The sequence below is a fragment of the Choloepus didactylus genome, chromosome 9 (genome assembly GCF_015220235.1).
Source record: "Choloepus didactylus isolate mChoDid1 chromosome 9, mChoDid1.pri, whole genome shotgun sequence".
NCBI classification, from domain to species: domain Eukaryota; kingdom Metazoa; phylum Chordata; class Mammalia; order Pilosa; family Megalonychidae; genus Choloepus; species Choloepus didactylus.
The window spans coordinates 94,649,459-94,675,156 of NC_051315.1; the positions used below are offsets into that span (position 1 = coordinate 94,649,459).

At 37.5% G+C, this 25,698-nt stretch overlaps 1 protein-coding gene across 2 annotated transcripts in view; it reads left to right on the forward strand.

Moving 5' to 3' along the window:
- The window catches only part of BMPR2 (bone morphogenetic protein receptor type 2), a 265,898-nt gene that overhangs the window by 154,926 nt on the left and 85,274 nt on the right, over positions 1 to 25,698 (forward strand). The window contains exon 2 of one of the 2 annotated variants that reach the window (XM_037848857.1): positions 23,378 to 23,467. The exons of the other annotated variant lie outside the window; for it this stretch is intronic. The gene's annotated coding sequence lies outside the window, so the exon portion shown is untranslated. The remainder of the gene's footprint in view (positions 1 to 23,377; positions 23,468 to 25,698) is intronic. 2 annotated transcript variants of the gene reach the window in all.

Consider the following 25,698-nt stretch of genomic DNA (forward strand, 5'->3'; position numbering starts at 1 on the left):
ATTTAAAACAGTAGTTTGCAATCATTTCGCTACTGAGGACCTCTATTTTTTATTTGCCCTGAATCCCTCCATTCCATATTTTGGAAGATTTTTGTCTGCTGGTATATTTTACTGATAAAAATTGACTTGTTTAACCTTTAAAAAATTAGATCTCAGGGATTTTCAGTGCCAAAGGTGCTGATAAAAGGTCAGTGTTTTGAAGTGAAAGAAAAGAAATTGATGTTTTTATTTCCATTATAATAGATAAAAAATATGATTTCTCTTAAGTTTTATAAACGATTGATTATTCTGGAACCATGAAATTTGTTTCCAAATTAGGGATATTCTGATTAACATGTGTGCATGTTTTTTGTCTTGAAGTGATCCCTCACTTTCCATTTCTACTTTTATCACTGTAATGTAAGTCACCATAATCATTTTCCTAGACTGCAAGTAGAAGATGTAATTGTTGCATGACTGTAAGAATAAATAAGTAAATGTAAGATAGCTTATTAAGCCCTAAAATAGTATTCCTGACTGGTGGGTTGTGACCATCTGGTCAGTCTTCCAGACCAGTGAGTTAACTGATACTGTCCTTCCACAATTCTAGTCTAGTGTATTTCCAGTATTGTCTTGTCATCAGTTCTTCTTACCATTCATTCATTCATGCAATAAGCAAGTATTGAATACATACTATTTATGTAAGTCACTGTGCAAATGTTGGAGGTAAAGAGATGAATGAGATTTTGTTTCCCAGTCTTTTTTTTTTTTGTTCCTTGTCCCGGCCGGCGGGACGTTCAACGGAAGGCTCCAGCTCCTGCGAGGGAGGAATGGTATGGGACAAGAGACACGAGGAATGACAGCAAGACAGGTTTCTGATCAAGCTGCAAAACTTTATTGAAGAGGCAGGGTATATATACTCTAAGGTAGAGGGAGTGGCTAGTACGAACGGGTGGCGGCCTAGGATTGGTGGCTGCAAAGGCGGGTGGCGGTCTAGGATTGGCTGCTGCTGTTGCTAGAGCAGATGGCAGATGTAAGGCTAGCACAGGATTGGTGGCTACTGTTGCTGGGGTAGAAGGCAGGTAGTAAAGCTAGCACTCTAGGCGCGAATCTTAGGCGCCAACGGCTATCACTTCCGTAGAAGGCTGAGGGCAACTTAAGCCGCTGTTGCATCAGCCCTAGCTGTCATGTTGCATATCTCCGGCATCGCTGAAGGTGGATTTTATACATGCTACCTTAATCGTCCCCAACAGTTCCTACCAGTGAACTCCTGCCTGTTGGGGGAGGTTATGTGGGGGAGGGATTCAGGTAGATTGGGCAGAAGGTATGCTAATAATTACAATACTTCAAAATAAATGCTAATAGTATCTACAAAACATTTTATAAATACTGGGAATTGTGTTACTGAGTTCTGCTCTTTATGTATGTGTATATATCCTTGATATTTTAAAAATAAAAAATCAGATTTTGAAAAAGGTGGTAACCATCGTCCTCTTAGTCCATTTTGTGTACTGTGGGGCTGTACAATAGTAATAGACTGTTGGACTCTTCTAAAGATAGGTATAGATTTTAAAATTGTGTTTTACATTTATATATATACTTCACAAAAGGTAAATAAATGTTGATCTTTGAGGAGTATTACATATCTTATGCAGGTGCTCAAGTATTATGTTTCAAATAAATACGATTAGCTGTTCCTACGTTAAATATTTTATTCTCTAGAAAGTAGGGTTGTATGCAATACTTACAAATTCCTTTGTTTGAATGTTAACCTGCCTACAGCTTTGAGGAAAACATGGGCAGAACTAAATAATCCTTAAGTACTCCTCAAGGTCTAGTTTTTAGATAACTGAAAGTTGAATATATTAGCACATATCTGTACAGGTTGTTACATGGGCAGTAGTGGATATACTCATGTATTTGTCAGCTGTTGCTAGTAACACTTTTCAGTAAGCCACCCCTAAACTCAGTGGCTTTAACAATAAGTATCATATATTCTCATCACAGATCTGTACATCAGATGGAGTTGGTTGATCTAGTCTGTGCTCTGCTCCAGGCAGGTTCAGTTTAGGTCTTCTCTGTCTGGGACCCAGGATCAAGGGGCAGCATTTTTCAGGGCAAGTTCTCATAGTGCATTACCTGGTCTTAAGGAGCAGAAGCCCAGCTACTCAAGCATATTTCAGGTATCTGCTCACTTCATATTTGCCAACTTCCCATTGGCCTGAGCAAGCCAGGTGGCCAGGTTGAAAGTTGAGGGGTTGAGAGGTATACTCCATTAACCACAAGGCAGTGGCAACCATGTAGGTATATTTCTATTACAGGGAGGTGAGCATGTTTTAGGAAGCGAAAAGAGTTACCTCCTAAACTTAAAGGCCGATGTTCTCTTTTTATATATGTTATAAATTATTCCTCACTCCTTTTAAAAGGCAAACTGTTGGATATAATGACAGACATCCAAAATATACCCACAAATTGTATAAATCAAAAATATTTCTTGTTCTGCTAACTTTTACTGTGTGTTTTAGTTATGCATTTTTCTACATTGTTTAATATAGCCTGTCAGTTATTGTAAGGATTAATAATTTTTCTTTTTGTTTTGGACAGTTTTTTTTGTTGATGATTTTTGTCCTTTTAGGTTAAAGGACTGGATCTGCTGCACTCATTTAAAAAGATTAATCTGGTTTGCAATTTCATTTAATATATAATACTAAGAGTTTTTGGTGTTGTTTTTTTTTTTTTTTTTTTTGTAACTTAAGTTGCTTTTATCCAACTTTGAATAGCCCAGAGATCATAAGATAACTAAGTTGTCTGTCATGTTTGTTTGTTTGTTTTAAAACTAATTTAGAGTTGGATTAAAAATAGAACATCCTATATTAGCCTGAATATCTCCAGTGCCGCTAAGCAGGACATGTGGGTGCCCCAGATTTGGGGACAGGGATATATACAGGGAGAAGGGAACATAAATGAGAAGGAAAGGTTAAAAAATGGAGGGGGGGTGGTGGTGTCAGAATTGTGAAAAAGAAGACCAGAGAGGATATGGGAAAAAGAAGTATCTGTGTTGGAGAAGGATAAAGTATCAGCAACAATTGTTCTAAGCCCCCATGGCCTCATTAATGCCATAAGTATCCTGAATCTTTTCCTCCCTACCCTCATTATCTAAGGAGTATTGTTTAAAAGAACTGAGCAAATATTTATGGACAGTTTCGGTGAGAATAATCAGACCAATCATGATCTAAAGAAGGCACTATTCCTTTTAATACCCTTTCTTGGTAGATCAGATATGCATTTTTAAAAGGTCCTTTTTAAAAAATTGTCAAATAAATTACAATCGATGCTTTGGGAATAGGGGATGAGGGAGCAATCTCAGAACTGTGGAAATGATGAATTATGGATTTTAATGGATTAAGGATGGTTTTCTGGGCAATGTTAATTTCATAAAACCCTGTCCAGTTTATTCTGAAGGACTATTTTCTTGCATCCTCCCAATCCCCAGAGTTTTCTGTCCGCTCTGTTCCTACTCCTGTGCATTTTTTATTAACCCAGGCCTTCTTTGTTGCTGGCCAAAACATTAGAAACAGCAAAAGGATGTGCAACCTATTCATTCATCTGCTTTGTGTAATATTTTTCTTGCCAACAAAATTAGATACATTAAAAGTACTAAATATTACTGGAAAACCAAATATATAGATTTGTGGATTGTTTCTGTGACACTTAATAGGGGTCACCTACAGTGATCTTCTAATTGTCATTGTAATAAGTCCTCCACTCATTACAAAAGAAAACCAACTGCATTTGGTATATAGAAAAGCAACCTGAGTGAATTTCAGCCACACACAACAACATGGATAAATTTTCAAAGCTTATTACTGAATAAGAGAAGCAAGCCACAAAAAATCCATTTATTTAAAATTCAAAAAAACAGGTAAAGCTAAGCATGCAGAGGTGGTAAAACTATTAAGAAAAGCAAGGAAATGATTATCACACATGTCAGGATAGTGGCTATCTCTAAGGCAGAGGGAGGCTGTTAGGACCAAAAAGGAGAAAGTAGGAGGCTTTTGGAGTATTAGAAGTGTTATTTCTTGGTCTGGATGGTGGTTACATGAGAATTTGCTTCATAATAATTTTCTAAACTGTACATTTATGTTGTAAAACGCTTTTTGTAACAAATGTAATCATTCACATAAACATGTAAATCATTTTGTAATAAAAATTGGTTTAGGAAAAGGAAAATAATCATGTAACATGGGAAAGCAAGAGCAAGGGAAAAAAGGAGAAAACAAATTTAATTTTAGAAAAGATAATTTTTCCTTCTACATCTCTCTTGCTTTCCTTATAAGAGTGAACATGAATTAGTCATAATTAGAAGAACATCAAACGGTGGTGGTGGGGGCTAGTATTGGGGGAAGTCAGTTTTCCTTCCCATATCTTTCAAAGTTACCTGCACAATGCAATTCATATTTTAGTTGTCTATCAGTAAATGGTTGGAAGGTATTTCACTTTTATAGTCAAATTATTTCATTTTCATTTTCTGAGAACAAAGATCTTTAATATGAATTCTGGATTTCAAAGTACCATTTATAGACCAGTTAGGAAAATCAGTATGAGATCTCTGAGTGACCCAGCACTATCTTTGCTTTGATTCTCTATTGGGAGGATTTTTTATTTGTTTTTGTTTTCTTTTAAATAATTAATATTGCAGTGATTAGATTTTTGTTTTCCTAATGTTAATTTAGGCTCAGATTGCCTTTTCTCACTGAACTAGGTGCTTTCTATGCTATTCAATCGATGCCTTCTAAGAAGTATTAAATAACTATTTTCAAAGGTTGTTGGATGGAGTAACAAACTTCTTTAAAAAAAAATCTACATATAAAATTAAAAGATAAAATTTGAATAGGTTAGAGGCCATTAAAACCTAGTAGAATTATACCAAAAATATTTTGAGAACATTTTAATGGTGTTTTCTTTATACTTGAATAGAATAAAAACCAAAATGTAGCTTAGTCTTCAAATTAATGTTACTGCTCTTCTGTTTACTCTAATTCTTAAGTTATTTACTTAAATACTAGTTTTACATTTCCTATTTAATGATTTTATTCCAATGAATTATAATTCACTTTGTTAGCTTTGATTTATTCTCTAATAGAACTTCAGCATTTAGTTTCTTTTATTAGAGAATAAATTAATAAATTAGTAAATGCTGAAGAGCTGTCTCTTCTAATCACAAAACAGCTGTTTTAACTACATTTTAAAGAAATTAAAATAAAAATTCTTATAAAGTTAAAAAATAGGATAGGCATTGACTGTCTTGTTTTTCGTATCTATCCTTTTTCCCCTTGTTTATTTCAAACTGTTTCTCTTTCCTTCTTCCCTCAATTTTTACTGTTTATGCCTATATTTAGTTCAGTTATTCCTTGTATAATTCAGCCATAAAATATCTTGATTCAGCAAAGTACAGATTGTTTTTGTTTTTTTTTTGTTGTTGTTCATTGGATTTGATTGTTTCTTACAAGCTACATATGTTCAGAATGATTAACAAGGCAAGTTAAATTTTAAAAGTCTTGTTCATTCACTATGAAACATCAATTTGAAGAATTATTTATAGAACATTAAATATAAATCTGGTTTATTTAATAGTTTGCTATTCCAAATATATTAATCAAAATAAATCAACATTGTTTATTCCTTGTAAAAATGTTTGTTCAATACGTTGAGACACAGTATCTTATAGTCACAGAAACAATATTTTAGCAATCTGAATTACTTCACTAACATTAACTCTGATCACATTGATTTGACTTCTAATGGTTTTCTCTGGTCTTATGAAAAGCACATTGCTTTGAAAAACACACACACACACACATACCCTAATTTGCCCTTATGAAAAGCACATTGCTTTGAAACACACACACACACACACACACACACACACACACACACACACACACACACACCCTAATTTGCCTTTCTACAGAGTTGTAAAAGATTAAGGAACCCACATAACCACTAGTATGTTATAGTTAAATTTCCCTTTGCTGCATACTGCACATGCAACAATGTTGTTCTTTCTTTGACACAGACCCAGACAAAGGCCGAGTGTAGCAAGGAAGCAGACAGCATGCCTCCAGAAGTGGCTCCGGCCTGGCTCCAGGATTTGTAAACAGAAACATCCCAGGCTCCAATGAGGCAGACAGCAGTTCCCTGTCTTCTGTATTCAGGAAGCGCTTGCTTGTATAAGCCTAGCCATTGCACCCAGGCATACATAGCAGTGTTTATGTTTGGCTGAGTATTTAACTGAGAAAACTAATAGGGAGGAAGAAGAGAATTTATTAGAGCTAGGGAACAAAACAATTTCAGGAATAGCATGTATTTATCATATATAACATAAAAAAGGAGATTTTTTTAAAAGAACCAAAACAAACAAAATTTAGGAGTTTTCTAGTTAAAGGCCTCTTTATTTAACACGTGTGAATACATGCATTGAAATATTTTTCCTGGCGGTTTTCCAGGGATCTCATACTATTAAACCATGTGACATATCTTGGAAAGGTTTTCATTTGAAATATTTAACCGTTAGTATTGTTTTTTAACATGCTTCAGAATTATTTTAACACTTTATTTTCCCTCCCTATTCTATGAAAATTATTTCATATTTTGGGTTAATGGATTTTTTTTTTTTTTTTTTTTTTGTAGCTGCCCAACACCTCTTGCTGTGTCCGTGAACAGTTAAATGTTATTTGTATACAGAGTTCTTTGGCTTCAGGAAATCTGATAATAATTCCATGGGTTTTAGAATCTGGAATCAGACCTTCCTTCCCTGAGTTTTCCAATTGCATAGAAGACTCTCGGGAAGTATAATATGGGCTTAAAGCCCTCTTGAAGCCATTTGGGTTAATGGATATTTTAATGTAAAAGTTATGTTGCATTTATTTGCTTTGGTTAATTTGAGAATAAAAGCAAAGAGAATGCCAAACCTTCAAAAAACATGAGATGACTCATACAGAATTTAAGAAAGACCTTATAAGTCCCCTACTATAACAACTTTATCTTATGGAGAAAGAAGTCAGGTCCAGAAAAAATTGTACAACCTGTTCATAGTGGCTAAAATAGGATTAAAACTTATGAGCTCTTACCACTAAAATGTTTTACTGTCATTACCTAGAGTATTTTTGAAGTGTCCTGTTACTAATTACAGAACATTTATTTTTCTAATAACTGATTGTTTATGATAATATAAACTATAGTTAGTTTGATTTTGAAATTAAAATCACTTGTCCATCATGGTTCCTAATATTTGACATCCTGCCTCAGGACAGTTTTTCCTACCTAGTTAATCTCATATTTTTAATGCTATTTTCCATTCCTCATTTTCCAGTAGCACAAAACTCTTTTTAAGTACATGTTTCTCGCCCAAACTTCCTATTTCAAATGGAAATAAATCAAAGATGACACTGATATTTCTAATATAGTTGGTGGAGGATAAATGATGGAGGGTGAGGGAGTGAGGTGGTACAATAATGGCTTATCTTTCTAGAACTCAGCTATGTATATGTCTTGTGTGTGTCTGGAACATAGCCAAGAAACAGAAAGCAGACTAAGAAGCCTATGAGCAGCCAAGATAGATGTTACAGAATCTTTTTATTAAAATTCATGATTTTTTAAAGAAAGTCTTCGGAGTCTGCTTTTTTACACTTTCCATTCATTTTTTTTTTTTTTTTTAAATTTTTTTTTTTTTAATCATCATTTTATTGAGATATATTCACATACCACGCAGTCATACAAAACAAATTGTACTTTCGATTGTTTACAGTACCATTACATAGTTGTACATTCATCACCTAAATCAATCCCTGACACCTTCATTAGCACACACACAAAAATAACAAGAATAATAATTAGAGTGAAAAAGAGCAATTGAAGTAAAAAAGAACACTGGGTACCTTTGTCTGTTTGTTTCCTTCCCCTACTTTTCTACACATCCATCCATAAACTAGACAAAGTGGTGTTTGGTCCTTATGGCTTTCCCAATCCCATTGTCACCCCTCATAAGCTACATTTTTATACAACTGTCTTCGAGATTCATGGGTTCTGGGTTGTAGTTTGATAGTTTCAGGTATCCACCACCAGCTACCCCAATTCTTTAGAACCTAAAAAGGGTTGTCTAAAGTGTGCATAAGAGTGCCCACCAGAGTGACCTCTCGGCTCCTTTTGGAATCTCTCTGCCACTGAAGCTTATTTCATTTCCTTTCACATCCCCCTTTTGGTCAAGAAGATGTTCTCCGTCCCACGGTGCCAGGTCTACATTCCTCCCTGGGAGTCATATTCCACGTTGCCAGGGAGATTCACTTCCCTGGGTGTCTGATCCCACGTAGGGGGGAGGGCAGTGATTTCACCTTTCAAGTTGGCTTAGCCAGAGAGAGAGGGCCACATCTGAGCAACAAAGAGGCATTCAGGAGGAGACTCTTAGGCACAAATACAGGGAGGCCTAGCCTCTCCCCTGCAGCAACCGTCCTCCCAAGGGCAAAACTTATGGTAGAGGGCTCAACCCATCAAACCACCAGTCCCCTATGTCTGTGGTCATGTTAGCAACCATGGAGCTGGGGTAGGCGAATACCCCTGCATTCTCCACAGGCTCCTCAAGGGGGCACTACCTCTTTTTTTTTTTTTTTTTTTTTTTCCCTTGTTTGTCTTTTTTCTTTTTTTTTTTTTTTTTTTTTTTAACTTTCCCTTCTTTTTTCAAATCACCTGTATGAAAAAAAAAGTTAAAAAGAAAACAAACATACAATAAAAGAGCATTTCAAAGAGACCATAGCAAGGGAGTAAGAAAAAGACAACTAACCTAAGATAACTGCTTAACTTCCAACATGTTCCTACTTTACCCCAAGAAAGTTACATAATATAGCAACATTTCAGTGAACTTGTTCCTACTACAACCATCAGAAATTAACAGACCATAGTCATTTCTGGGCATCCCCAGAACGTTAAATAGCTTATCTGTTCTTCCTGGATTATTGTTCCCCCTTCCTTAATTGCTCTCTACTGCTAGTTCCCCTACATTCTACATTATAAACCATTTGTTTTACATTTTTCAAAGTTCACATTAGTGGTAGCATATAATATTTCTCTTTTTGTGCCTGGCTTATTTCGCTCAGCATTATGTCCTCAAGGTTCATCCATGTTGTCATATGTTTCACCAGATCGTTCCTTCTTACTGCCGCGTAGTATTCCATCGTGTGTATATACCACATTTTATTTATCCACTCATCTGTTGAAGGACATTTGGGTTGTTTCCATCTCTTGGCAATTGTGAATAATGCTGCTATGAACATTGGCGTGCAGATATCTGTTCGTGTCACTGCTTTCCGATCTTCCGGGTATATACCGAGGAGTGCAATCGCTGGATCGAATGGTAGCTCTATATCTAGTTTTCTAAGGAACTGCCAGACTGACTTCCAGAGTGGCTGAACCATTATACAGTCCCACCAACAATGAATAAGAGTTCCAATTTCTCCACATCCCCTCCAGCATTTGTAGTTTCCTGTTTGTTTAATGGCAGCCATTCTAACCGGTGTTAGATGGTATCTCATTGTGGTCTTAATTTGCATCTCTCTAATAGCTAGTGAAGCTGAACATTTTTTCATGTGTTTTTTGGTCATTTGTATTTCCTCTTCAGAGAACTGTCTTTTCATATCTTTTGCCCATTTTATAATTGGGCTGTCTGTACTATTGTCATTGAGTTGTAGGATTTCTTTGTATATGCAAGATATCAGTCTTTTGTCAGATACATGGTTTCCAAAAATTTTTTCCCATTGAGTTGGTTGCCTCTTTACCTTTTTGAGAAATTCCTTTGAGGTGCAGAAACTTCTAAGCTTGAGGAGTTCCCATTTATCTATTTTCTCTTTTGTTGCTTGTGCTTTGGGTGTAAAGTCTAGGAAGTGGCCTCCTAATACAAGGTCTTGAAGATGTTTTCCTACATTATCTTCTAGGAGTTTTATGGTACTTTCTTTTATATTGAGTTCTTTGGTCCATTTTGAGTTAATTTTTGTGTAGGGGGTGAGGTAGGGGTCCTCTTTCATTCTTTTGGATATGGATATCCAACTCTCCCAGCCCCATTTGTTGAAAAGACCATTATGGCTCAGTTCGGTGACTTTGGGGGCCTTATCAAAGATCAGTCGGCCATAGATCTGAGGGTCTATCTCTGAATTCTCAATTCGATTCCATTGATCTATATGTCTATCTTTGTGCCAGTACCATGCTGTCTTGGCAACTGTGGCTTTATAATAAGCTTCAAAGTCAGGGAGTGTAAGTCCTCCCACTTCGTTTTTCTTTTTTAGAGTGTCTTTAGCAATTCGAGGCATCTTCCCTTTCCAAATAAATTTGATAACTAGCTTTTCCAAGTCTGCAAAGTAGGTTGTTGGAATTTTGATTGGGATTGCATTGAATCTGTAGATGAGTTTGGGTAGAATTGACATCTTAATGACATTTAGCCTTCCTATCCATGAACATGGAATATTTTTCCATCTTTTAAGGTCCCCTTCTATTTCTTTTAGTAGAGTTATGTAGTTTTCTTTGTATAGGTCTTTTACATCTTTGGTTAAGTTGATTCCTAGGTACTTGATTTTTTTAGTTGCTATTGAAAATGGTATCTTTTTCTTGAGTGTCTCTTCAGTTTGTTCATTTCTAGCATATAGAAACATTACTGACTTATGTGCATTAATCTTGTATCCCGCTACTTTGCTAAATTTGTTTATTAGCTCTAGTAGGTGTATCGTTGATTTCTCAGGGTTTTCTAGATATAAGATCATATCATCTGCAAACAATGACAGTTTTACTTCTTCTTTTCCAATTTGGATGCCTTTTATTTCTTTGTCTTGCCGGATTGCCCTGGCTAGCACTTCCAGCACAATGTTGAATAACAGTGGTGACAGCGGGCATCCTTGTCTTGTTCCTGATCTTAGAGGGAAGGCTTTCAGTCTCTCACCATTGAGTACTATGCTGGCTGTGGGTTTTTCATATATGCTCTTTATCATGTTGAGGAAGTTTCCTTCAATTCCTACCTTTTGAAGTGTTTTTATCAAAAAGGGATGTTGGATTTTGTCAAATGCTTTTTCAGCATCTATTGAGATGATCAATTGATTTTTCCCTTTCGAGTTTTTAATGTGTTGTAATACATTGATTGTTTTTCTGATGTTGAACCATCCTTGCATGCCTGGAATGAACCCCACTTGGTCATGGTGTATGATTTTTTTAATGTGTCTTTGGATTCGATTTGCAAGTATTTTGTTGAGGATTTTTGCATCTATATTCATTAGGGAGATTGGCCGGTAGTTTTCCTTTTTTGTAGCATCTTTGCCTGGTTTTGGTATTAGATTGATGTTAGCTTCATAAAATGAGTTAGGTAGTGTTCCATTTTTTTCAATGTTTTGAAAGAGTTTGAGTAAGATTGGTGTCAGTTCTTTCTGGAAAGTTTGGTAGAATTCCCCTGTGAAGCCATCTGGCCCTGGGCATTTATTTGTGGGAAGATTTTTGATGACTGATTGGATCTCTTTGCTTGTGATGGGTTGGTTGAGGTCTTCTATTTCTTCTCTGGTCAGTCTAGGTTGTTCATATGTTTCCAGGAAATTGTCCATTTCTTCTACATTATCCAGTTTGTTGCCATACAGTTGTTCATAATATCCTCTTATAATTTTTTTAATTTCTTCAGGATCTGCAGTTATGTCACCTTTTTCATTCATTATTTTGTTTATATGGGTCTTCTCTCTTTTTGATTTTGTCAGTCTAGCTAGGGGCTTGTCAATCTTGTTGATCTTCTCAAAGAACCAACTTTTGGTGATATTTATCCTTTCTATTGTTTTTTTGTTCTCTATGTCATTTATTTCTGCTTTAATCCTTGTTATTTCTTTTCTTCTACTTGGTTTAGGATTGGTTTGCTGTTCATTTTCTTGCTTCTTCAGTTGATCCATTAGTTCTTTGATTTTGGCTCTTTCTTCCTTTTTAATATATGCGTTTAGTGCTATAAATTTCCCCCTTAGCACTGCTTTTGCTGCATCCCATAGGTTTTGGTATGTTGTGTTCTCATTTTCATTCGTCTCTATATATTTAGCAATTTCTCTTGCTATTTCTTCTTTAACCCACTGATTGTTTAGGAGTGTGTTGTTTAACCTCCAGGTATTTGTGAATTTTCTAAGTCTCTGATGGTTATTGACTTCTAATTGTATTCCATTGTGGTCAGAGAATGTGCTTTGAATAATTTCAATCTTTTTAAATTTATTGAGGCTTGTTTTATGTCCCAGCATATGATCTATTCTGGAGAAAGTTCCGTGAGCACTAGAAAAGTATGTGTATCCTGGTGATTTGGGATGTAATGTCCTGTAGATGTCTGTTAAATCTAATTCATTTATCAGATTGTTTAGGTTTTCAATTTCCTTATTGGTCTTCTGTCTGGTTGATCTATCTATAGGAGAGAGTGATGTGTTGAAGTCTCCCACAATTATTGTGGAAACATCAATTGCTTCCTTTAGTTTTGCCAATGTTTCTCTCATGTATTTTGTGGCACCTTGATTGGGTGCATAGACATTTACGATTGTTATTTCTTCTTGCTGAATTGCCCCTTTTATTAGTATGTAGTGGCCTTCTTTGTCTCTCAAAACATCCCTGCATTTGAAGTCTATTTTATCTGAGATTAATATTGCTACACCTGCTTTCTTTTGGCTGTAGCTTGCATGAAATATTTTTTTCCATCCTTTCACTTTCAATTTCTTTGTGTCCCTGTGTCTAAGATGAGTCTCTTGTATGCAACATATTGATGGTTCATTTTTTTTGATCCATTCTTCGAATCTATATCTTTTAATTGGGGAGTTTAATCCATTTACATTCAACGTTAAAACCGTGAAGGCATTTCTTGAATCGGCCATCTTATCCTTTGGATTATGTTTGCCATATTTTTCCCTCTCTCTATTAATATCCTTTATTGTACCCATACCGAATGTCTTTAGTACTGAACCTTTCTCCAAGTCTCTCTGTCCTGTCTTTGTTTCTCTGTCTGTAGGGCTCCCTTTAGTATCTCCAGTAGGGCAGGTCTCTTGTTAGCAAATTCTCTCAGCATTTCTTTGTCTGTGAAAAATTTAAGCTCTCCCTCAAATTTGAAGGAGAGCTTTGCTGGATAAAGTATTCTTGGCTGGAAATTCCTCTCTCTCAGAATTTTAAATATATCGTGCCATTGCCTTCTCGCCTCCATGGTGGCTGCTGAGTAGTCACTACTTAGTCTTATGCTGTTTCCTTTGTATGTGGTGAATTGCTTTTCTCTTGCTGCTTTCAGAACTTGCTCCTTCTCTTCTATGTTTGACAGTGTGATCAGTATATGTCTCGGAGTGGGTTTTTTTGGATTTATTCTATTTGGAGTTCGCTGAGCATTTATGATTTGTGTATTTATGTTGTTTAGAAGATTTGGGAAGTTTTCCCCAACAATTTCTTTGAATACTCTTCCTAGACCTTTACCCTTTTCTTCCCCTTCTGGGACACCAATGAGTCTTATATTTGGACGTTTCATATTATCTATCATATCCCTGAGGTCCATTTCGAGTTTTTCAATTTTTTTCCCCTTTCTTTCTTTTATGCTTTCATTTTCCATTCTGTCATCTTCCAGGTCACTGATTCGTTGTTCAACTTCCTCTAGTCTTGTACTATGAGTGTCCAGAATCTTTTTAATTTGGTCAACAGTTTCTTTAATTTCCATAAGATCATCCATTTTTTTATTTAGTCTTGCAATGTCTTCTTTATGCTCTTCTAGGGTCTTCTTGATTTCCTTCATATCCCGTACTAGGGTCTCATTGTTCATCTTTAGTTCTTTGAGTAGCTGCTCTAGGTGTGTCTCTTCTGGTCTTTTGATTTGGGTGCTTGGGCTTGGGTTATCCATATCGTCTGGTTTTTTCATATGCTTTATAATTTTCTGTTGTTTTTGGCCTCGTGGCATTTGCTGTCCTTGATAGGGTTCTTTTAGGGTTTGTAGACCAGTTGAAGTCCTTATCTCTAATTTATCAGATCTACAGCTTCGTGGAGTACACTTTCTCTAATTAACCAGCAGGTGGCGTCCACGAGCCACCTGTTCTCCACAAGCCAGATCTCCCCTGCTTAGCCTTTTTGGTGAGTGGGGGAGTGAGTCTTGTGGGGCCCAATTGGTGTCCCAAGCTTGCGTGTGTAGTTGGTGTTGCCTGCCCTGTATGTGGGGCGTGTTTCTGGGCAGTCGGGGAGGGGGGGTGGCCCTAACAATCAAATCTCCCTGATGATCCTAGAGTTTTAAAGCTACTGCAATAGTCTAATCCTTCAGTTCAGTCCTGCCACAGTTTGTCTCTGCCACTGACCCACAAGTCTTTGGTATTGGCGTATGGCTCCTGAGACTTGCAAGTGGGCCCCTCTTCCAGGCTGTGCACCCCGGGTCCTCTGTTGAGGGATGACTGTGCTATGTCACAGGTGAGTGCCGTCCCCCCAGGGCAGTTCTGGGCTGCTGGGCTGTGTTGGGAGGCTCCCAGTCTGCTCAAATGATGGCTGAATGGGGCTCTGTTAATTCACACTGCTCCCCCTTCCCAGCTCTGGGACATTCAGCTGAGGTTGCAGGGAAGGCTAATGTCCACGCCCAGTTTTGTGGTGTGTGCCTGTTATTTGAAGCACTTCCGTCACACTGGGTTGTCTGGGGCAGCTCTGGGCTATGGGGCTGGCGATGGGCAGGAGTGTTTCCTGTCCACCAGGATGGTGGCTGTGAGCGGACACCCCCCTTTTCTTGGGAAGTTGTGTTGTTTAGTGAATTTTCTCAGCCACTGGATTATTGCCTTTTGTCTCAGAGCTCTCTTAGTTCTGCTCTTGACTTGACGTGCCCAAATTTCAATTCTTTGAAGCTTTCTGTATTGAGCTTCTTAGAGTAATTGTTTTAGAAAAAGCAAAAAGGATTTAAAAAAAAAAAAACAAAAAAAACAAAAACAAAAAAAAAAAAAACGGCCCTCCTCAGAGATCTAATGGGTTATTGAAATGCTAATAGACAAAGCAACCAGGGCCATTAAGGAAAGGTGCCCTGGGCAGAGAGATCAGCCTTGCTTCGGGATTTGCATATGCGCCTCAAGGCCTGATCTCCGCCCTTCCCCTTTCTGTGTTCACCAGAACTCCAAAAATCCTCTGCTTTTACTTTGGAGCTTCTCGTGTTGTTTTCCTTCTATGCCCGTCTCCTCTCTGCTGGGCTGGCTGCTCTCAGAGTCTCTGGTGTCTGGCCTCAGTCTATCTATGGTTGGAGTTTGAATCAGTAGAATGAGTTTCCGATGAGAGCAGCCACTGCAATTCTCCCTTCTCCTTCCTGGAGCTGACAGCCCCTCCTCCCCCGGGACTGAGCCTGGCAGGGAGGGGCGCGGGTCCCCTGGCCGCAAAAACTTACAGATTTCGCTGATCTCAGCAGTTCCACGTTTTCATGAGTGTTGTATGAAGTATGCCCAAAGACAGATTGCTCTGTGGTGTCCAGTCCACGCAGTTCCTGGCTTTTTACCTACTTTCCTGGAGGAGTAACTAAAACATACAGCTCACCAGTCTGCCATCTTGCCCCGCCTCTCTCTGCATTCATTTTTATAACAAGGTAGGCCGTCTGTGTTTTTTTAAAAAAATATTTTTAATTGTGGTTAAAATATACATAACATAAAAATCATTTTAACCATTTTTTTTAGTAGACAATTCTTTGGCCTTAAGTACATTGGTAATGCTGTGTAATTTTCATCACTGTTTAATTCCAGATTAGGTCGTCTATTTTTGAAGTCCAAACTAGATTATAAGAAACACTACAGTAAGCACACTAACAACATCAAAAAGAGATAGCAAAGGATGACATGAAAAAAATTGGAGTCCCAGTGGTCTTGGACTCCATAATAGACCCTGAGGGTATACCATAGACTAATTGGTAGCCAAAATGATGATCGCAGATATGTAGAAAAAAAATTTACCTCAATATATTTTGTTTAGGAAGTCAGGAAAATATACATTGTGGTTGTTTTCTTTTTAATATTCATTTTATTGAGATATATTCACATACCACGCAGTCATACAAAACAAATCGTGCATTTGATCACAGCACCATTACATAGTTGTGCATTCATCACCAAAATCAATCCCTGACACCTTCATTACCACACACACAAAAATAACAAGAATAATAATTAAAGTGAAAAAGAGCAATGAAAGTAAAAAAGAACACTGGGTGCCTTTGTCTGTTTGTTTGTTTGTTTCCTTCCCCCATTTTTCTACTCATCCATCCATCAACTAGACAAAGGGGAGTGTGGTCCTTATGGCTTTCCCAATTCCATTGTCACCCCTCATAAGCTACATTTTTATACAATCATCTTCAAGATTCATGGGTTCTGGGTTGTAGTTTGATAGTTTCAGGTATCTACCGCCAGCTACCCCTATTCATTAGAACCTAAAAAGGGTTGTCTAAATTGTGCATAAGAGTGCCTACCAGAGTGACCTCTTGGCTCCTTTTGGAATCTCTCCGCCGCTGAAGCTTATTTCATTTCCTTTCATTTCCTCCTTTTGGTCAAGAAGATGTTCTCCATCCCATGATGCCAGGTCCTAGATTTCTCCCCGGGAGTCATATTCCATGTTGCCAGGGAGATTCACTCCTCTGGGTGTCTGATCCCATGTAGTGGGGAGGGCAGTGATTTCACCTTTCAAGTTGGCTTAGCTAGAGAGAGAGGGCCACATCTGAGCAACAAAGAGGCATTCAAGGGGAGGCTCTTAGGCACAGTTATAGGGAGGCCTAGCCTCTCCTTTGCAGCAACAGTCTTCCCAAGAGCAAGTCCTGTGGTAGAGGGCTCAACCCATCAAACCACCAGTCCCTTATGTCTGTGAGCACATTAGCAACCATCAAGGTGGCGCAGGCCATTACCCCTGCATTCTCCACCAGCTCCTCAAGGGGGCTCTGCATATTTTTTTCCTTGTTTTTTTTTTTTTTAACTCAACTGTATAAAAAATAAAAAAAAATTAAAAAAAACATGCAATAAAACAACATTTCAAAGAGACCATAACGAGGGAGTAAGAAAAAGACAAACAACCTAAGATAACTACTTTACTTCCAACATGTTCCTACTCTACCCCAAGAAAGTAACCTAATATAGCAACATTTCTGTGAACTTGTTCCTACTATACCTATCAGAAATTAACAGACCCTAGTCATTCCTGGGCATTCCCAGAAAGTTAAATTTACCCACGATAGCTTATCTGTTCTTATTGGATTATTGTTCCCCCTTCCTTAATTGCTCTCTTTCGCTAGTTCTCCTACATTCCACATTATAAACCATTTGTTTTACATTTTTCAAAGTTCACATTAGTGGTAGCATATAATATTTGTCTTTTTGTGCCTGGCTTATTTCGCTCAGAATTATGTCTTCAAGGTTCATCCATGTTGTCATATGTTTCACAACATCATTCCTTCTTACTGCCGCGTAGTATTCCATCGTGTGTATATACCACATTTTATTTATCCACTCATCTCTTGAAGGACATTTGGGTTGTTTCCTTTGGCAATTGTGAATAATGCTGCTATGAACATTGGCGTGCAGATATCCTTTCGTGTCACTGCTTTCCGATCTTCGGGGTATATACCAAGAAGTGCAATCGCTGGATTGAAGGGTAACTCTATATCTAGTTTTATAAGGAACTGCCAGACTGACTTCTAGAGTGGCTGAACCATTATACAGTCCCACCAACAATGAATAAGAGTTCCAATTTCTCCACATCGCCTCCAGCATTTGTAGTTTCCAGTTTGTTTAATGGCAGCCATTCTAATCGGTGTGAGATGGTATCTCATTATGGTCTTAATTTGCATCTCTCTAATAGCTAGTGAAGCTGAACATTTTTTCATGTGTTTCTTGGCCATTTGTATTTCCTCTTCAGTGAACTGTCTTTTAGTATCTTTTGCCCATTTTATAATTGGGCTGTCTGTACGCTTGTCATTGAGTTGTAGGATTTCTTTATATATGCAAGATATCAGTCTTTTGTCAGATACATGGTTTCCAAAAATTTTTTCCCATTGAGTTGGCTGCCTCTTTACCTTTTTGAGAAATTCCTTTGAGGTGCAGAAACTTCGAAGCTTGAGGAGTTCCCATTTATCTATTTTTTCTTTTGTTGCTTGTGCTTTGGGTGTAAAGTCTAGGAAGTGGCCGCCTAATACAAGGTCTTCAAGATGTTTCCCTACATTATCTTCTAGGAGTTTTATGGTACTTTCTTTTATATTGAGCTCTTTGATCCATTTTGAGTTAATTTTTGTGTAGGATGTGAGGTAGGGGTCTTCTTTCATTCTTTTGGATATGGATATCCAACTCTCCCAGCCCCATTTGTTGAAAAGACCTTTATGACCCAGTTCAGTGACTTTGGGGGCCTTATCAAAGATCAGTCAGCCATAGATCTGAGGGTCTATCTCCGAATTCTCAGTTCAATTCCATTGATCAATATATCTATCTTTGTGCCAGTACCATGCTGTTTTGACAACTGTGGCTTTATAATAAGCTTCAAAGTCAGGGAGTGTAAGTCCTCCCACTTTGTTTTTGTTTTTTAGAGTGTCTTTAGCAATTCATGGCATCTTCCCTTTCCAAATAAATTTGATTACTAGCTTTTCCTAGTCTGCAAAGTAAGTTGTTGGAATTTTGATTCAGATTGCATTGAATCTGTAGATGAGTTTGGGTAGAACTGACATCCTAATGACATTTAGCCTTCCTATCCATGAATATAAAATGTTTTTCCATCTTTTAAGGTTCCCTTCTATTTCTTTTAGTAGAGTTATGTCGTTTTCTTTGTATAGGTCTTTTACATCTTTGGTTAAGTTTATTCCTAGGTACTTGATTTTCTTAGTTGCTATTGAAAATGGTATCTTTTTCTTGAGTGTCTCTTCAGTTTGTTCATTTCTAGCATATAGAAACATTGCTGACTTATGTGCATTAATCTTGTATCCCGCTACTTTGCCAAATTTGTTTATTAGCTCTAGTAGCTGTATCATCGATTTCTCAGGGTTTTCCAGATATAAGATCATATCCTCTGCAAACAATGACAGTTTTACTTCCTCCTTTCCAATTTGGATGCCTTTTATTTGTCTTGCCGGATTGCCCTGGCTGGCACTTCCAGCACCATGTTGAATAACAGTGGTGATAGCGGGCATCCTTGTCTTGTTCCTGATCTTGGACGGAAGGCTTTCAGTCTCTCGCCATTGAGTACAATGCTGGCTGTGGGTTTTTCATATATGCTCTTTATCATATTGATGAAGTTACCTTCAATTCCTACCTTTTGAAGTGTTTTTATCAAAAAGGGATGTTGGATTTTTTCGAATGCTTTTTCAGCATCTATTGAGATGATCATTTGATTTTTCCCTTTTGACTTGTTAATGTGTTGTAATACATTGATTGATTTTCTTATGTTGAACCATCCTTGCATGCCTGGAATGAACCCCATTTGGTCATGGTGTATGATTTTTTTAATGTGTCTTTGGATTCTATTTGCAAGTATTTTGTTGAGGATTTTTGCATCTATATTCATTATGTAGATTGGCCGGTAATTTTCCTTTTTTGTAACATCTTTGCCTGGTTTTGGTATTAGATTGATGTTAGCTTCATAAAATGAGTTAGGTAGTATTCCATTTTCTTTGATGTTTTCAAAGAGTTTAAGTAAGATTGGTGTCAGTTCTTTTTGGAAAGTTTGGTAGAATTCCCCTGTGAAGCCATCTGGCCCTGGGCATTTATTTGTGGGAAGCTTTTTGATGACTGATTGGATCTCTTTGCTTGTGATGAGTTGGTTGAGGCCTTCTATTTCTTCTCTGGTCAGTCTAGGTTGTTCATATGTTTCCAGGAAATTGTCCATTTCCTCTACATTACCCAGTTTCTTGCCATGCAGTTGTTCATAGTATCCTGTTATAATTTTTTCAATTTCTTCAGGATCCGCAGTAATGTCACCTTTCTCATTCATTATTTTGTTTATGTGGGTCCAGTCTCTTTTTTATTTTGTCAGTCTAGCTAGGGGCTTGTCAATCTTGTTGACCTTCTCAAAGAACCAACTTTTGGTGTTATTTATCCTCACTATTGTTTTATTGTTCTCCATGTCATTTATTTCTGCCTTAATCCTTGTTATTTCTTTTCTTCTACTTGGTTTAGGATTGGTTTGCTGCTCATTTTCTAGCTTCTTCAGTTGATCCATTAGTTCTTTGATTTTGTCTCTTTCTTCATTCTTAATATATGCATTTAGTGCTATAAATTTCCCCCTCAGTACCACTTTTGCTGCATCCCATAGGTTTTGGTATGTTGTGTTCTCATTTTCATTTGTCTCTATATATTTAGCATGTTCTCTTGCTATTTCTTCTTTAACCCACTGACTGTTTAGGAGTATGTTGTTTAACCTCCAGGTATTTGTGAATTTTCTAAGTCTCTGATGGTTATTGACTTCTAATTGTATTCCATTGTGGTCAGAGAATGTGCTTTGAATAATTTCAATCTTTTTAAATTTATTGAGCCTTGTTTTATGTCCCAGCATACGATCTATTCTAGAGAAAGTTCCATGAACACTAGAGAAGAATGTGTATCCTGGTGATTTGGGATGTAATGTTCTTTATGTGTCTGTTAAATCCAATTCATTTATCAGATTGTTTAGGTTTTCAATTTCCTTATTGGTCTTCTGTCTGGTTGATCTATCCATAGGAGAGAGTGATGTGTTGAAGTCTCCCACAATTATTGTGGAAACATCCACTCCTTCCTTTAGTTTTGCCAGTGTTCCTCTCATGTATTTTGTGACACCTTGATTCGGTGCATAAACATTTATGATTGTTATTTCTTCTTGTTGAATTGCCCCTTTTATTGGTATGTAGTGGCCATCTTTGTCTCCCATAACATCCTTGCATTTAAAGTCTATTTTATCTGAGATTAATATTGCTACACCTGCTTTCTTTTGGCTGTAGCTTGCATGAAATATTTTTTTCCATCCTTTCATTTTCAATTTCTTTGTGTCCCTGTGTCTAAGATGAGTCTCTTGTATGCAACATATTGATGGTTCATTTTTTTTGATCCATTCTGTGAATCTGTATCTTTTAGTTGGGGAGTTTAATCCATTTACACTCAACATTATAACTGTGAAGGCATTTCTTGAATCAGCCATCTTATCCTTTGGTTTATGTTTGTCATATATATTTTTTCCCTCTCTCTATTAATGTCCTTTAATGTACGCATACTGAATCTCTTTAGTACTAAACCTTTCTCCATGTCTCTCTCTCCATTCTTTGTTTTTCTGTCTGTAGGGCTCTCTTTAGTATCTGAAGTAGGGCAGGTCTCTTATTAGCTAATTCTCTCAGCATTTGTTTGTCTGTGAAAAATTTAAGCTCTCCCTCAAATTTGAAGGAGAGGTTTGCTGGATAAAGTATTCTTGGTTGGAAATTTTTCTCTCTCAGAATTTTAAATATGTCATGCCACTGCCTTCTCACGTCCATGGTGACCGCTTAGTAGTCACAACTTAGTCTTACGTTGTTTCCTTTGTATGTGGTGAATTGCTTTTCCCTTGCTGCTTTCAGAACTTGCTCCTTCTATTCAGTATTTGAGAGTCTGATCAGAATATGTCTCGGAGTGGGTTTATTTGGATTTATTCTATTTGGAGTTCGCTGGGCATTTGTGCTTTGTGTATTTATATTGTGTAGAACGTTGGGGAAGTTTTCCCCAACAATTTCTTTGAAATCTCTTTCTACACCTTTACCCTTCTCTTCCCCTTCTGGTACACCAGTGAGTCTTAAATTTGGACCTTTTATTTTATCTATCGTATCCCTGAGATCCTTTTCGATTTTTTTAAATTTTTTTTCACCATTCTTTCTTTAGTTCTTTCATTTTCTGTTCTGTGGACCTCTAGGACACTGAGTCGTTGTTCACCTTCCTCTAATCTTGTATTATGAGTATCCAGAGTCTTTTTAATTTGGCCATTCTTTTATTTCCATAAGATCTTCTATTTTTTTTTTCAGTTTTTCAATTTCTTCTTTATACTCTTCTAGGGTCTTCTTTATGTCCCTTTTATCCTGCTCCATGGTCTTCTTCATGCCTTTTATATCTTGTGTCATGTTTTCTTTCCTCGATTGTAATTATTTGATTAATTGTGCCAAGTATTGTGTCTCTTCTGATATTTTGATTTGGGTGTTTGGGATCGGGTTCTCTATATCATCTGGTTTTATCATATGCATTAAGATTTGCTGTTGTTTTTGGCCTGTTGGCATTGGCTTTGCTTGATAGGGTTCTTTCAAGTTGTAAAAGAAAAAATACCAATCTAATTTTTCAGAAATACAGGTTGGTGGCGTACACTTTCTCCAACTAACCAGCAGATGGCATCTGCGAGTCACCTATACCCCTCAAGTCAGTTCTCCCCAAGTCTGTCTTTGTGGTGTGTGGGGAAATGATTTTTGTGGGGTTCAGTTGGTGAACTCAGTTTGGGTTTGTTGTTGGAGCTGTCTGCCCTGAACATGGTGCGTGTGTCTGGGTGGCCAGGGAGGCAGGGCTGCTTTAATATTCAAACCTCCCAGGTGTTCCCAGAGATTCAAGACTGTTGCAAGAGTCTAAGCCTTCACTTCAGTTTTGCCCCAGATTTTCTCTGTCGCTGACCCACAAACCACCAGCATTGATGTAGCGTCCCTGGGCTTTCCGACTGGGCCCCCCTTCTCAGTTGTGGTCTTCCAGGACCTCTGCTGAGGGAAGGCTTTGCTACGTCACTAGTGCGTGTCGTCCCTCAAGGGAAGCCCTGGGCCGCCGGGCCGTGCAGGGGCGCTCTCTGCCTGATGCAAAGATTAGTTTATAATTCTTGACTGGTGTAAGTTCTGAGTGAAAGGCAGGTAGTAGAGCTGGGCCCAACCCCTTTCCTCTGAGTGAAGATAGACGCCTTAGGGGAAGGTCATTAGCATTTCAGTGCTCTCTCTCTGCCTGTGCCACACTGCTGTCTGGGTCACAGAACTGGGAACTGAAAATGGCAGAGGCTTTCTCCACTGAGTTGAAAAAGGAACAGAGCTAGTCTGAGGCGACCCTCCAGCTTTCCAACGTCAGTTGTCACCCAAAGCTTCTGTCTACTTGTTGGGGATTCGTACCTCGTAGTGAGCAGTTCATACTTGCTAATTAAAACCCCAGTTCGAGCTCAGCTGAGCTATATTCGCTTGCTGGGAGAAAGCTTCTCTCTGGCACCACGAGGCTTTGTAGCTCGGGCTGTGGGGGAGGGGTCTCCCGATTTGGATCCGCAGTTCTTACTTACAGGTTTTATGCTGTGATCTTGGGCAATCCTCCCAATTCAGGTTAGTGTATGATGAGTGGATGATCGCATTTGTCCCTCTGCAGTTATTCCAGATTATTTGCTAGTTGTTTCTGTTTTTTTTTTTCAGTTGTTCCAGGGGGACTACTTAGCTTCCACTCCTCTCTATGCTGCCATCTTACCTGGTGTTTTTAAGAGCATTTCATACAAAAAGGTTCAGGTAAAAAAACATTTAATTATTAGATACTCATTTGCCTCTTTTCCCAACATTTTTGACCATCCTGTGCTAATCACTTTTCAGTGATGCTAACAGACAAGGGAAGTTGATTGGGGATGGGTTGAGATAAGGAGTTTAGTTTTAAGTATTTTTAGAGATGATACCTTTAAAATATTCAGTGGGAAATATAAAGTATATTTGTTAGAGAAATTTAGTATTTACATTAGCTGGTTAATGCTATTATTTAATCCACATATTTCAGAAATCAGTACAGCTGCTATATCCCAAACAGCCAGATTTTCCTGATGCACAAGTTTTTCCCTACCCAACTAAAGAGTTGAGTCTGATTGAGGAAAGAGACCTCACTTCCTATGTTCAGTTTCAAAGATTATTCAAAGCTTTTAATTACCAGCTCCTCACCATTGGTTTAGACAATCAATATAAGACCCTGCAATTAGTTCCCTACTTAAGAATGTCTTTGAGTAGGCCATATTTCATATGTAATATGTCGAGTCATATGTAGAATGTAGTCCTTCACATTTCTAACCCAGTAATTTTTCTCTTGGTTTTGCTGCATTTGATATAAACTGGAGAAGATATCACCCAAAGCTATCTTTCCTCTTATGCCAGATAAAACCAATACTTATGTACCTATGATTTTATGAAGCATGTTTAAATCACATCCCCTACATTTGTCTGTGGTTCAGCTACCAATCTGAAGACTGGTTATACCTATTCTCATCTTCTCAACTGTTTCAGCATGTTCTTCCTTAGTAGTAGAAAAGCATGTAATGACTGCAAAGTCTATTGAATTCCACCACAGAATAGGATGACTTTTTATTAAGATTGTTGGTCTCTGTTTTTTTTTAAAACCATTTTTTCTTAATAGAGAAGTTGTAGCTTTACAGAAAAATCATGCATAAAATACCGAGTTCCCATATACTACTGTATTAACACCTTGCATTAATTTATGTTTGTTATAGTTCATGAAACAACATTTTAGTTGTACTATTAACTTTAGTCCATTTTTACATTAGGGTTTACTGTGTTGTACAGTATATGTTTTTTGGGTTTTGTTTTTTAATTTTTATTCTAGTGTTCCAGTTTGCTAATGCTGCTGTTTACAAAACACCAGAAATGGATTGGCTTTTATAAAGGGGGTTAATTTGGTTACAGAGTTACAGTCGTAAGGCCATAAAGTGTCCAAGATAAGGCATCAACAATAGGGTACCTTCATTGAAGAAAGGCCATTGGTGTCCAGAAAACCTCTGTTAGCTGGGAAGGCATGTGGCTGGTGTCTGCTTGCTCCCAGGTTGCTTTTCAAAATGGTGTTCTCCAAAATGTCTGCTTCAGCTTTCAACAGCCATCTTCAAAATGTCTCTCTAAGCTGCAACACTGAGCTCCTTCTGACTGAGCACTTGTAGGGCTTTGGTGATTTAATTAAGACCCACGCTGAATGGGTGGGGCCACACCTCCATGGAAATAATCTAATCAAAGGTATTACCCACAGTTGGGTGGGTCACATCTCCATGGAAACAACCTAATCCAAAGATTCAGACCTACAAGATTGCATTAAAGAATATGGCATTTTGGGGGACATAATAATCCAAACCAGCATAGTGACATATCTACAACCTAAAATTTTCCCTTTTAACCACATTCAAATATAATTCAGTGCTGTTAATTGCATTCACAGTGTTGTGTGCTACTATCACCACTATCCATTACCAGAACTTTTCCATCAATCTGAATTGAAACTCTGGCCCCTGTTTTTTATGGATGCCATCCATAAAGAGTTTGAGCCCATTATTTATTTTAAAGATGGTGACATGTTTATTAATTTTTGCTGTGTAAAATATGAATCTTTTGTAGAAGAAAGCATACCTCACTGTATATTTCTGATGCTACTTGGTGCATTTGGAAGTGTCATTTAGAAAGTCTTCTACATACGTAGAACAAGCTGCTGTTTGAACAGGCATACACATGAGGAGCATTCTTTGATTTACAATTACATGTATTTCTTTACAGAATCTGTTGTTTCCAGTTTTCTTGCTTTCATGAATGATTTATAACTGCGTTTATTCCACAGAATCTGTTGTTTGCACTTTTCTTGTTGGTTTCATGATCAGCTCCAAGCTTCTGTTTATAAAGAGCATCCCAGATCTGAAGTTCAGTATCAGGCTTATCTGTCTGCCTCTGCCATTTTCCAACAGCCCACATCTATGCAAAACAAC